We start from the raw sequence: 13,186 nt of genomic DNA, 5'->3' as shown, positions 1-13,186 counted from the left end.
CAAAACGACAGCCCGGGAGTTATAAAAATGTTGATATATATGTGATTTTTTTTTTCTGACTGCGGTTTCAAAACCATGCACCAGAATCCACTTCTTTCAAGTCAGTAATACATTTTGGATGTGTACCTAGAGTTTAAAGCAGAAAAACAGGAACTTTTAGAATTTTCATTTTTTGACCAAAACGACAGCCCCGGGAGTTATAAAAATGTTGATATATATGTGATTTTTTTTTCTGACTGCGGTTTCAAAACCATGCACCAGAATCCACTTCTTTCAACTCAGTAATACATTTTGGATGTGTACCTAGAGTTTAAAGCAGAAAAACAGGAACTTTTAGAATTTTCATTTTTTGACCAAAACGACAGCCCCGGGGGTTATAAACATGTTGATATGGATGTGATTTTTTTTCTGACTGCGGTTTCAAAACCATGCACCAGAATCCACTTCTTTCAAGTCAGTAATACATTTTGGATGTGTACCTAGAGTTTAAAGCAGAAAAAAAGGAACTTTTAGAATTTTCATTTTTTGACCAGAACGACAGCCCCGGGGGTTATAAACATGTTGATATGGATGTGATTTTTTTTCTGACTGCGGTTTCAAAACCATGCACCAGAATCCACTTCTTTCAACTCAGTAATACATTTTGGATGTGTACCTAGAGTTTAAAGCAGAAAAACAGGAACTTTTAGAATTTTCATTTTTTGACCAAAACGACAGCCCCGGGAGTTATAAAAATGTTGATATATATGTGATTTTTTTTTCTGACTGCGGTTTCAAAACCATGCACCAGAATCCACTTCTTTCAACTCAGTAATACATTTTGGATGTGTACCTAGAGTCTAAAGCAGAAAAACAGGAACTTTTAGAATTTTCATTTTTTGACCAAAACGACAGCCCCGGGGGTTATAAACATGTTGATATGGATGTGATTTTTTTTCTGACTGCGGTTTCAAAACCATGCACCAGAATCCACTTCTTTCAAGTCAGTAATACATTTTGGATGTGTACCTAGAGTTTAAAGCAGAAAAACAGGAACTTTTAGAATTTTCATTTTTTGACCAAAACGACAGCCCCGGGGGTTATAAACATGTTGATATGGTTGTGATTTTTTTTCTGACTGCGGTTTCAAAACCATGCACCAGAATGCACTTCTTTCAAGTCAGTAATACATTTTGGATGTGTACCTAGAGTTTAAAGCAGAAAAACAGGAACTTTTAGAATTTTCATTTTTTTACCAGAACGACAGCCCCGGGGGTTATAAACATGTTGATATGGATGTGATTTTTTTTCTGACTGCGATTTCAAAACCATGCACCAGAATCCACTTCTTTCAACTCGGTAATACATTTTGGATGTGTACCTAGAGTTTAAAGCAGAAAAACAGGAACTTTTAGAATTTTCATTTTTTGACCAAAACGACAGCCCCGGGGGTTATAAACATGTTGATATGGATGTGATTTTTTTTCTGACTGCGGTTTCAAAACCATGCACCAGAATCCACTTCTTTCAACTCAGTAATACATTTTGGATGTGTACCTAGAGTTTAAAGCAGAAAAACAGGAACTTTTAGAATTTTCATTTTTTGACCAAAACGACAGCCCCGGGGGTTATAAACATGTTGATATGGTTGTGATTTTTTTTCTGACTGCGGTTTCAAAACCATGCACCAGAATGCACTTCTTTCAAGTCAGTAATACATTTTGGATGTGTACCTAGAGTTTAAAGCAGAAAAACAGGAACTTTTAGAATTTTCATTTTTTTACCAGAACGACAGCCCCGGGGGTTATAAACATGTTGATATGGATGTGATTTTTTTTCTGACTGCGATTTTAAAACCATGCACCAGAATCCACTTCTTTCAACTCGGTAATACATTTTGGATGTGTACCTAGAGTTTAAAGCAGAAAAACAGGAACTTTTAGAATTTTCATTTTTTGACCAAAACGACAGCCCCGGGGGTTATAAACATGTTGATATGGATGTGATTTTTTTTCTGACTGCGGTTTCAAAACCATGCACCAGAATCCACTTCTTTCAACTCAGTAATACATTTTGGATGTGTACCTAGAGTTTAAAGCAGAAAAACAGGAACTTTTAGAATTTTCATTTTTTGACCAAAACGACAGCCCGGGAGTTATAAAAATGTTGATATATATGTGATTTTTTTTTTCTGACTGCGGTTTCAAAACCATGCACCAGAATCCACTTCTTTCAAGTCAGTAATACATTTTGGATGTGTACCTAGAGTTTAAAGCAGAAAAACAGGAACTTTTAGAATTTTCATTTTTTGACCAAAACGACAGCCCCGGGGGTTATAAACATGTTGATATGGGTGTGATTTTTTTTCTGACTGCGGTTTCAAAACCATGCACCAGAATCCACTTCTTTCAACTCAGTAATACATTTTGGATGTGTACCTAGAGTTTAAAGCAGAAAAAAAGGAACTTTTAGAATTTTCATTTTTTGACCAGAAAGACAGCCCCGGGGGTTATAAACATGTTGATATGGATGTGATTTTTTTTCTGACTGCGGTTTCAAAACCATGCACCAGAATCCACTTCTTTCAACTCAGTAATACATTTTGGATGTGTACCTAGAGTTTAAAGCAGAAAAACAGGAACTTTTAGAATTTTCATTTTTTGACCAAAACGACAGCCCCGGGAGTTATAAAAATGTTGATATATATGTGATTTTTTTTTCTGACTGCGGTTTCAAAACCATGCACCAGAATCCACTTCTTTCAACTCAGTAATACATTTTGGATGTGTACCTAGAGTTTAAAGCAGAAAAACAGGAACTTTTAGAATTTTCATTTTTTGACCAAAACGACAGCCCCGGGGCTTATAAACATGTTGATATGGATGTGATTTTTTTTCTGACTGCGGTTTCAAAACCATGCACCAGAATCCACTTCTTTCAACTCAGTAATACATTTTGGATGTGTACCTAGAGTTTAAAGCAGAAAAACAGGAACTTTTAGAATTTTCATTTTTTGACCAAAACGACAGCGCCGGGGGTTATAGACATGTTGATATGGATGTGATTTTTTTTCTGACTGCGGTTTCAAAACCATGCACCAGAATCCACTTCTTTCAACTCAGTAATACATTTTGGATGTGTACCTAGAGTTTAAAGCAGAAAAACAGGAACTTTTAGAATTTTCATTTTTTGACCAAAACGACAGCCCCGGGAGTTATAAAAATGTTGATATATATGTGATTTTTTTTTCTGACTGCGGTTTCAAAACCATGCACCAGAATCCACTTCTTTCAACTCAGTAATACATTTTGGATGTGTACCTAGAGTTTAAAGCAGAAAAACAGGAACTTTTAGAATTTTCATTTTTTGACCAAAACGACAGCCCCGGGGGTTATAAACATGTTGATATGGATGTGATTTTTTTTCTGACTGCGGTTTCAAAACCATGCACCAGAATCCACTTCTTTCAACTCAGTAATACATTTTGGATGTGTACCTAGAGTTTAAAGCAGAAAAACAGGAACTTTTAGAATTTTCATTTTTTGACCAAAACGACAGCCCCGGGGGTTATAGACATGTTGATATGGATGGGATTTTTTTTCTGACTGCGGTTTCAAAACCATGCACCAGAATCCACTTCTTTCAACTCAGTAATACATTTTGGATGTGTACCTAGAGTTTAAAGCAGAAAAACAGGAACTTTTAGAATTTTCATTTTTTGACCAAAACGACAGCCCCGGGAGTTATAAAAATGTTGATATATATGTGATTTTTTTTTCTGACTGCGGTTTCAAAACCATGCACCAGAATCCACTTCTTTCAACTCAGTAATACATTTTGGATGTGTACCTAGAGTTTAAAGCAGAAAAACAGGAACTTTTAGAATTTTCATTTTTTGACCAAAACGACAGCCCCGGGGGTTATAAACATGTTGATATGGATGTGATTTTTTTTCTGACTGCGGTTTCAAAACCATGCACCAGAATCCACTTCTTTCAAGTCAGTAATACATTTTGGATGTGTACCTAGAGTTTAAAGCAGAAAAACAGGAACTTTTAGAATTTTCATTTTTTGACCAAAACGACAGCCCCGGGGGTTATAAACATGTTGATATGGTTGTGATTTTTTTTCTGACTGCGGTTTCAAAACCATGCACCAGAATGCACTTCTTTCAAGTCAGTAATACATTTTGGATGTGTACCTAGAGTTTAAAGCAGAAAAACAGGAACTTTTAGAATTTTCATTTTTTTACCAGAACTACAGCCCCGGGGGTTATAAACATGTTGATATGGATGTGATTTTTTTTCTGACTGCGATTTCAAAACCATGCACCAGAATCCACTTCTTTCAACTCGGTAATACATTTTGGATGTGTACCTAGAGTTTAAAGCAGAAAAACAGGAACTTTTAGAATTTTCATTTTTTGACCAAAACGACAGCCCCGGGGGTTATAAACATGTTGATATGGATGTGATTTTTTTTCTGACTGCGGTTTCAAAACCATGCACCAGAATCCACTTCTTTCAACTCAGTAATACATTTTGGATGTGTACCTAGAGTTTAAAGCAGAAAAACAGGAACTTTTAGAATTTTCATTTTTTGACCAAAACGACAGCCCCGGGAGTTATAAAAATGTTGATATATATGTGATTTTTTTTTCTGACTGCGGTTTCAAAACCATGCACCAGAATCCACTTCTTTCAACTCAGTAATACATTTTGGATGTGTACCTAGAGTTTAAAGCAGAAAAACAGGAACTTTTAGAATTTTCATTTTTTGACCAAAACGACAGCCCCGGGGGTTATAAACATGTTGATATGGATGTGATTTTTTTTCTGACTGCGGTTTCAAAACCATGCACCAGAATCCACTTCTTTCAACTCAGTAATACATTTTGGATGTGTACCTAGAGTTTAAAGCAGAAAAACAGGAACTTTTAGAATTTTCATTTTTTGACCAAAACGACAGCCCCGGGGGTTATAGACATGTTGATATGGATGGGATTTTTTTTCTGACTGCGGTTTCAAAACCATGCACCAGAATCCACTTCTTTCAACTCAGTAATACATTTTGGATGTGTACCTAGAGTTTAAAGCAGAAAAACAGGAACTTTTAGAATTTTCATTTTTTGACCAAAACGACAGCCCCGGGAGTTATAAAAATGTTGATATATATGTGATTTTTTTTTCTGACTGCGGTTTCAAAACCATGCACCAGAATCCACTTCTTTCAACTCAGTAATACATTTTGGATGTGTACCTAGAGTTTAAAGCAGAAAAACAGGAACTTTTAGAATTTTCATTTTTTGACCAAAACGACAGCCCCGGGGGTTATAAACATGTTGATATGGTTGTGATTTTTTTTCTGACTGCGGTTTCAAAACCATGCACCAGAATGCACTTCTTTCAAGTCAGTAATACATTTTGGATGTGTACCTAGAGTTTAAAGCAGAAAAACAGGAACTTTTAGAATTTTCATTTTTTTACCAGAACGACAGCCCCGGGGGTTATAAACATGTTGATATGGATGTGATTTTTTTTCTGACTGCGATTTCAAAACCATGCACCAGAATCCACTTCTTTCAACTCGGTAATACATTTTGGATGTGTACCTAGAGTTTAAAGCAGAAAAACAGGAACTTTTAGAATTTTCATTTTTTGACCAAAACGACAGCCCCGGGGGTTATAAACATGTTGATATGGATGTGATTTTTTTTCTGACTGCGGTTTCAAAACCATGCACCAGAATCCACTTCTTTCAACTCAGTAATACATTTTGGATGTGTACCTAGAGTTTAAAGCAGAAAAACAGGAACTTTTAGAATTTTCATTTTTTGACCAAAACGACAGCCCGGGAGTTATAAAAATGTTGATATATATGTGATTTTTTTTTTCTGACTGCGGTTTCAAAACCATGCACCAGAATCCACTTCTTTCAAGTCAGTAATACATTTTGGATGTGTACCTAGAGTTTAAAGCAGAAAAACAGGAACTTTTAGAATTTTCATTTTTTGACCAAAACGACAGCCCCGGGGGTTATAAACATGTTGATATGGGTGTGATTTTTTTTCTGACTGCGGTTTCAAAACCATGCACCAGAATCCACTTCTTTCAACTCAGTAATACATTTTGGATGTGTACCTAGAGTTTAAAGCAGAAAAAAAGGAACTTTTAGAATTTTCATTTTTTGACCAGAACGACAGCCCCGGGGGTTATAAACATGTTGATATGGATGTGATTTTTTTTCTGACTGTGGTTTCAAAACCATGCACCAGAATCCACTTCTTTCAACTCAGTAATACATTTTGGATGTGTACCTAGAGTTTAAAGCAGAAAAACAGGAACTTTTAGAATTTTCATTTTTTGACCAAAACGACAGCCCCGGGAGTTATAAAAATGTTGATATATATGTGATTTTTTTTTCTGACTGCGGTTTCAAAACCATGCACCAGAATCCACTTCTTTCAACTCAGTAATACATTTTGGATGTGTACCTAGAGTTTAAAGCAGAAAAACAGGAACTTTTAGAATTTTCATTTTTTGACCAAAACGACAGCCCCGGGGGTTATAAACATGTTGATATGGATGTGATTTTTTTTCTGACTGCGGTTTCAAAACCATGCACCAGAATCCACTTCTTTCAACTCAGTAATACATTTTGGATGTGTACCTAGAGTTTAAAGCAGAAAAACAGGAACTTTTAGAATTTTCATTTTTTGACCAAAACGACAGCCCCGGGGGTTATAGACATGTTGATATGGATGGGATTTTTTTTCTGACTGCGGTTTCAAAACCATGCACCAGAATCCACTTCTTTCAACTCAGTAATACATTTTGGATGTGTACCTAGAGTTTAAAGCAGAAAAACAGGAACTTTTAGAATTTTCATTTTTTGACCAAAACGACAGCCCCGGGAGTTATAAAAATGTTGATATATATGTGATTTTTTTTTCTGACTGCGGTTTCAAAACCATGCACCAGAATCCACTTCTTTCAACTCAGTAATACATTTTGGATGTGTACCTAGAGTTTAAAGCAGAAAAACAGGAACTTTTAGAATTTTCATTTTTTGACCAAAACGACAGCCCCGGGGGTTATAAACATGTTGATATGGATGTGATTTTTTTTCTGACTGCGGTTTCAAAACCATGCACCAGAATCCACTTCTTTCAAGTCAGTAATACATTTTGGATGTGTACCTAGAGTTTAAAGCAGAAAAACAGGAACTTTTAGAATTTTCATTTTTTGACCAAAACGACAGCCCCGGGGGTTATAAACATGTTGATATGGTTGTGATTTTTTTTCTGACTGCGGTTTCAAAACCATGCACCAGAATGCACTTCTTTCAAGTCAGTAATACATTTTGGATGTGTACCTAGAGTTTAAAGCAGAAAAACAGGAACTTTTAGAATTTTCATTTTTTTACCAGAACTACAGCCACGGGGGTTATAAACATGTTGATATGGATGTGATTTTTTTTCTGACTGCGATTTCAAAACCATGCACCAGAATCCACTTCTTTCAACTCGGTAATACATTTTGGATGTGTACCTAGAGTTTAAAGCAGAAAAACAGGAACTTTTAGAATTTTCATTTTTTGACCAAAACGACAGCCCCGGGGGTTATAAACATGTTGATATGGATGTGATTTTTTTTCTGACTGCGGTTTCAAAACCATGCACCAGAATCCACTTCTTTCAACTCAGTAATACATTTTGGATGTGTACCTAGAGTTTAAAGCAGAAAAACAGGAACTTTTAGAATTTTCATTTTTTGACCAAAACGACAGCCCCGGGAGTTATAAAAATGTTGATATATATGTGATTTTTTTTTTCTGACTGCGGTTTCAAAACCATGCACCAGAATCCACTTCTTTCAAGTCAGTAATACATTTTGGATGTGTACCTAGAGTTTAAAGCAGAAAAACAGGAACTTTTAGAATTTTCATTTTTTGACCAAAACGACAGCCCCGGGGGTTATAAACATGTTGATATGGGTGTGATTTTTTTTCTGACTGCGGTTTCAAAACCATGCACCAGAATCCACTTCTTTCAACTCAGTAATACATTTTGGATGTGTACCTAGAGTTTAAAGCAGAAAAAAAGGAACTTTTAGAATTTTCATTTTTTGACCAGAACGACAGCCCCGGGGGTTATAAACATGTTGATATGGATGTGATTTTTTTTCTGACTGCGGTTTCAAAACCATGCACCAGAATCCACTTCTTTCAACTCAGTAATACATTTTGGATGTGTACCTAGAGTTTAAAGCAGAAAAACAGGAACTTTTAGAATTTTCATTTTTTGACCAAAACGACAGCCCCAGGAGTTATAAAAATGTTGATATATATGTGATTTTTTTTTCTGACTGCGGTTTCAAAACCATGCACCAGAATCCACTTCTTTCAACTCAGTAATACATTTTGGATGTGTACCTAGAGTTTAAAGCAGAAAAACAGAAACTTTTAGAATTTTCATTTTTTGACCAAAACGACAGCCCCGGGGGTTATAAACATGTTGATATGGATGTGATTTTTTTTCTGACTGCGGTTTCAAAACCATGCACCAGAATCCACTTCTTTCAACTCAGTAATACATTTTGGATGTGTACCTAGAGTTTAAAGCAGAAAAACAGGAACTTTTAGAATTTTCATTTTTTGACCAAAACGACAGCCCCGGGGGTTATAGACATGTTGATATGGATGTGATTTTTTTTCTGACTGCGGTTTCAAAACCATGCACCAGAATCCACTTCTTTCAACTCAGTAATACATTTTGGATGTGTACCTAGAGTTTAAAGCAGAAAAACAGGAACTTTTAGAATTTTCATTTTTTGACCAAAACGACAGCCCCGGGAGTTATAAAAATGTTGATATATATGTGATTTTTTTTTCTGACTGCGGTTTCAAAACCATGCACCAGAATCCACTTCTTTCAACTCAGTAATACATTTTGGATGTGTACCTAGAGTTTAAAGCAGAAAAACAGGAACTTTTAGAATTTTCATTTTTTGACCAAAACGACAGCCCCGGGGGTTATAAACATGTTGATATGGATGTGATTTTTTTTCTGACTGCGGTTTCAAAACCATGCACCAGAATCCACTTCTTTCAAGTCAGTAATACATTTTGAATGTGTACCTAGAGTTTAAAGCAGAAAAACAGGAACTTTTAGAATTTTCATTTTTTGACCAAAACGACAGCCCCGGGGGTTATAAACATGTTGATATGGTTGTGATTTTTTTTCTGACTGCGGTTTCAAAACCATGCACCAGAATGCACTTCTTTCAAGTCAGTAATACATTTTGGATGTGTACCTAGAGTTTAAAGCAGAAAAACAGGAACTTTTAGAATTTTCATTTTTTGACCAGAACGACAGCCCCGGGGGTTATAAACATGTTGATATGGATGTGATTTTTTTTCTGACTGCGGTTTCAAAACCATGCACCAGAATCCACTTCTTTCAACTCAGTAATACATTTTGGATGTGTACCTAGAGTTTAAAGCAGAAAAACAGGAACTTTTAGAATTTTCATTTTTTGACCAAAACGACAGCCCCGGGAGTTATAAAAATGTTGATATATATGTGATTTTTTTTCTGACTGCGGTTTCAAAACCATGCACCAGAATCCACTTCTTTCAACTCAGTAATACATTTTGGATGTGTACCTAGAGTTTAAAGCAGAAAAACAGGAACTTTTAGAATTTTCATTTTTTGACCAAAACGACAGCCCCGGGGGTTATAGACATGTTGATATGGATGTGATTTTTTTTCTGACTGCGGTTTAAAAACCATGCACCAGAATCCACTTCTTTCAACTCAGTAATACATTTTGGATGTGTACCTAGAGTTTAAAGCAGAAAAACAGGAACTTTTAGAATTTTCATTTTTTGACCAAAAGGACAGCCCCGGGAGTTATAAAAATGTTGATATATATGTGATTTTTTTTTCTGACTGCGGTTTCAAAACCATGCACCAGAATCCACTTCTTTCAAGTCAGTAATACATTTTGGATGTGTACCTAGAGTTTAAAGCAGAAAAACAGGAACTTTTAGAATTTTCATTTTTTGACCAAAACGACAGCCCCGGGGGTTATAAACATGTTGATATGGATGTGATTTTTTTTCTGACTGCGGTTTCAAAACCATGCACCAGAATCCACTTCTTTCAAGTCAGTAATACATTTTGAATGTGTACCTAGAGTTTAAAGCAGAAAAACAGGAACTTTTAGAATTTTCATTTTTTGACCAAAACGACAGCCCCGGGGGTTAAAAACATGTTGATATGGTTGCGATTTTTTTTCTGACTGCGGTTTCAAAACCATGCACCAGAATGCACTTCTTTCAAGTCAGTAATACATTTTGGATGTGTACCTAGAGTTTAAAGCAGAAAAACAGGAACTTTTAGAATTTTCATTTTTTGACCAAAACGACAGCCCCGGGGGTTATAAACATGTTGATATGGATGTGATTTTTTTTCTGACTGCGGTTTCAAAACCATGCACCAGAATCCACTTCTTTCAACTCAGTAATACATTTTGGATGTGTACCTAGAGTTTAAAGCAGAAAAACAGGAACTTTTAGAATTTTCATTTTTTGACCAAAACGACAGCCCCGGGAGTTATAAAAATTTTGATATATATGTGATTTTTTTTTCTGACTGCGGTTTCAAAACCATGCACCAGAATCCACTTCTTTCAACTCAGTAATACATTTTGGATGTGTACCTAGAGTTTAAAGCAGAAAAACAGGAACTTTTAGAATTTTCATTTTTTGACCAAAACGACAGCCCCGGGGGTTATAAACATGTTGATATATATGTGATTTTTTTTCTGACTGCGGTTTCAAAACCATGCACCAGAATCCACTTCTTTCAACTCAGTAATACATTTTGGATGTGTACCTAGAGTTTAAAGCAGAAAAACAGGAACTTTTAGAATTTTCATTTTTTGACCAAAACGACAGCCCCGGGGGTTATAAACATGTTGATATGGATGTGATTTTTTTTCTGACTGCGGTTTCAAAACCATGCACCAGAATCCACTTCTTTCAACTCAGTAATACATTTTGAATGTGTACCTAGAGTTTAAAGCAGAAAAACAGGAACTTTTAGAATTTTCATTTTTTGACCAAAACGACAGCCCCGGGGGTTATAAAAATGTTGATATGGATGTGATTTTTTTTCTGACTGCGGTTTCAAAACCATGCACCAGAATCCACTTCTTTCAACTCAGTAATACATTTTGGATGTGTACCTAGAGTTTAAAGCAGAAAAAACGGAACTTTTAGAATTTTCATTTTTTGACCAAAACGACAGCCCCGGGAGTTATGAAAATGTTGATATATATGTGATTTTTTTTTTCTGACTGCGGTTTCAAAACCATGCACCAGAATCCACTTCTTTCAAGTCAGTAATACATTTTGGATGTGTACCTAGAGTTTAAAGCAGAAAAACAGGAACTTTTAGAATTTTCATTTTTTGACCAAAACGACAGCCCCGGGGGTTATAAACATGTTGATATGGTTGTGATTTTTTTTCTGACTGCGGTTTCAAAACCATGCACCAGAATGCACTTCTTTCAAGTCAGTAATACATTTTGGATGTGTACCTAGAGTTTAAAGCAGAAAAACAGGAACTTTTAGAATTTTCATTTTTTGACCAGAACGACAGCCCCGGGGGTTATAAACATGTTGATATGGATGTGATTTTTTTTCTGACTGCGGTTTCAAAACCATGCACCAGAATCCACTTCTTTCAACTCAGTAATACATTTTGGATGTGTACCTAGAGTTTAAAGCAGAAAAACAGGAACTTTTAGAATTTTCATTTTTTGACCAAAACGACAGCCCCGGGGGTTATAAACATGTTGATATGGATGTGATTTTTTTTCTGACTGCGGTTTCAAAACCATGCACCAGAATCCACTTCTTTCAAGTCAGTAATACATTTTGAATGTGTACCTAGAGTTTAAAGCAGAAAAACAGGAACTTTTAGAATTTTCATTTTTTGACCAAAACGACAGCCCCGGGGGTTAAAAACATGTTGATATGGTTGCGATTTTTTTTCTGACTGCGGTTTCAAAACCATGCACCAGAATGCACTTCTTTCAAGTCAGTAATACATTTTGGATGTGTACCTAGAGTTTAAAGCAGAAAAACAGGAACTTTTAGAATTTTCATTTTTTGACCAAAACGACAGCCCCGGGGGTTATAAACATGTTGATATGGATGTGATTTTTTTTCTGACTGCGGTTTCAAAACCATGCACCAGAATCCACTTCTTTCAACTCAGTAATACATTTTGGATGTGTACCTAGAGTTTAAAGCAGAAAAACAGGAACTTTTAGAATTTTCATTTTTTGACCAAAACGACAGCCCCGGGAGTTATAAAAATTTTGATATATATGTGATTTTTTTTTCTGACTGCGGTTTCAAAACCATGCACCAGAATCCACTTCTTTCAACTCAGTAATACATTTTGGATGTGTACCTAGAGTTTAAAGCAGAAAAACAGGAACTTTTAGAATTTTCATTTTTTGACCAAAACGACAGCCCCGGGGGTTATAAACATGTTGATATATATGTGATTTTTTTTCTGACTGCGGTTTCAAAACCATGCACCAGAATCCACTTCTTTCAACTCAGTAATACATTTTGGATGTGTACCTAGAGTTTAAAGCAGAAAAACAGGAACTTTTAGAATTTTCATTTTTTGACCAAAACGACAGCCCCGGGGGTTATAAACATGTTGATATGGATGTGATTTTTTTTCTGACTGCAGTTTCAAAACCATGCACCAGAATCCACTTCTTTCAACTCAGTAATACATTTTGAATGTGTACCTAGAGTTTAAAGCAGAAAAACAGGAACTTTTAGAATTTTCATTTTTTGACCAAAACGACAGCCCCGGGGGTTATAAAAATGTTGATATGGATGTGATTTTTTTTCTGACTGCGGTTTCAAAACCATGCACCAGAATCCACTTCTTTCAACTCAGTAATACATTTTGGATGTGTACCTAGAGTTTAAAGCAGAAAAAACGGAACTTTTAGAATTTTCATTTTTTGACCAAAACGACAGCCCCGGGAGTTATGAAAATGTTGATATATATGTGATTTTTTTTTTCTGACTGCGGTTTCAAAACCATGCACCAGAATCCACTTCTTTCAAGTCAGTAATACATTTTGGATGTGTACCTAGAGTTTAAAGC

Source organism: Crinia signifera, chromosome 11, assembly GCF_055691185.1.
Source record: "Crinia signifera chromosome 11, ASM5569118v1, whole genome shotgun sequence".
In the NCBI taxonomy this organism is placed as follows: domain Eukaryota; kingdom Metazoa; phylum Chordata; class Amphibia; order Anura; family Myobatrachidae; genus Crinia; species Crinia signifera.
Note: the sequence above shows the minus strand (reverse complement) of the source record.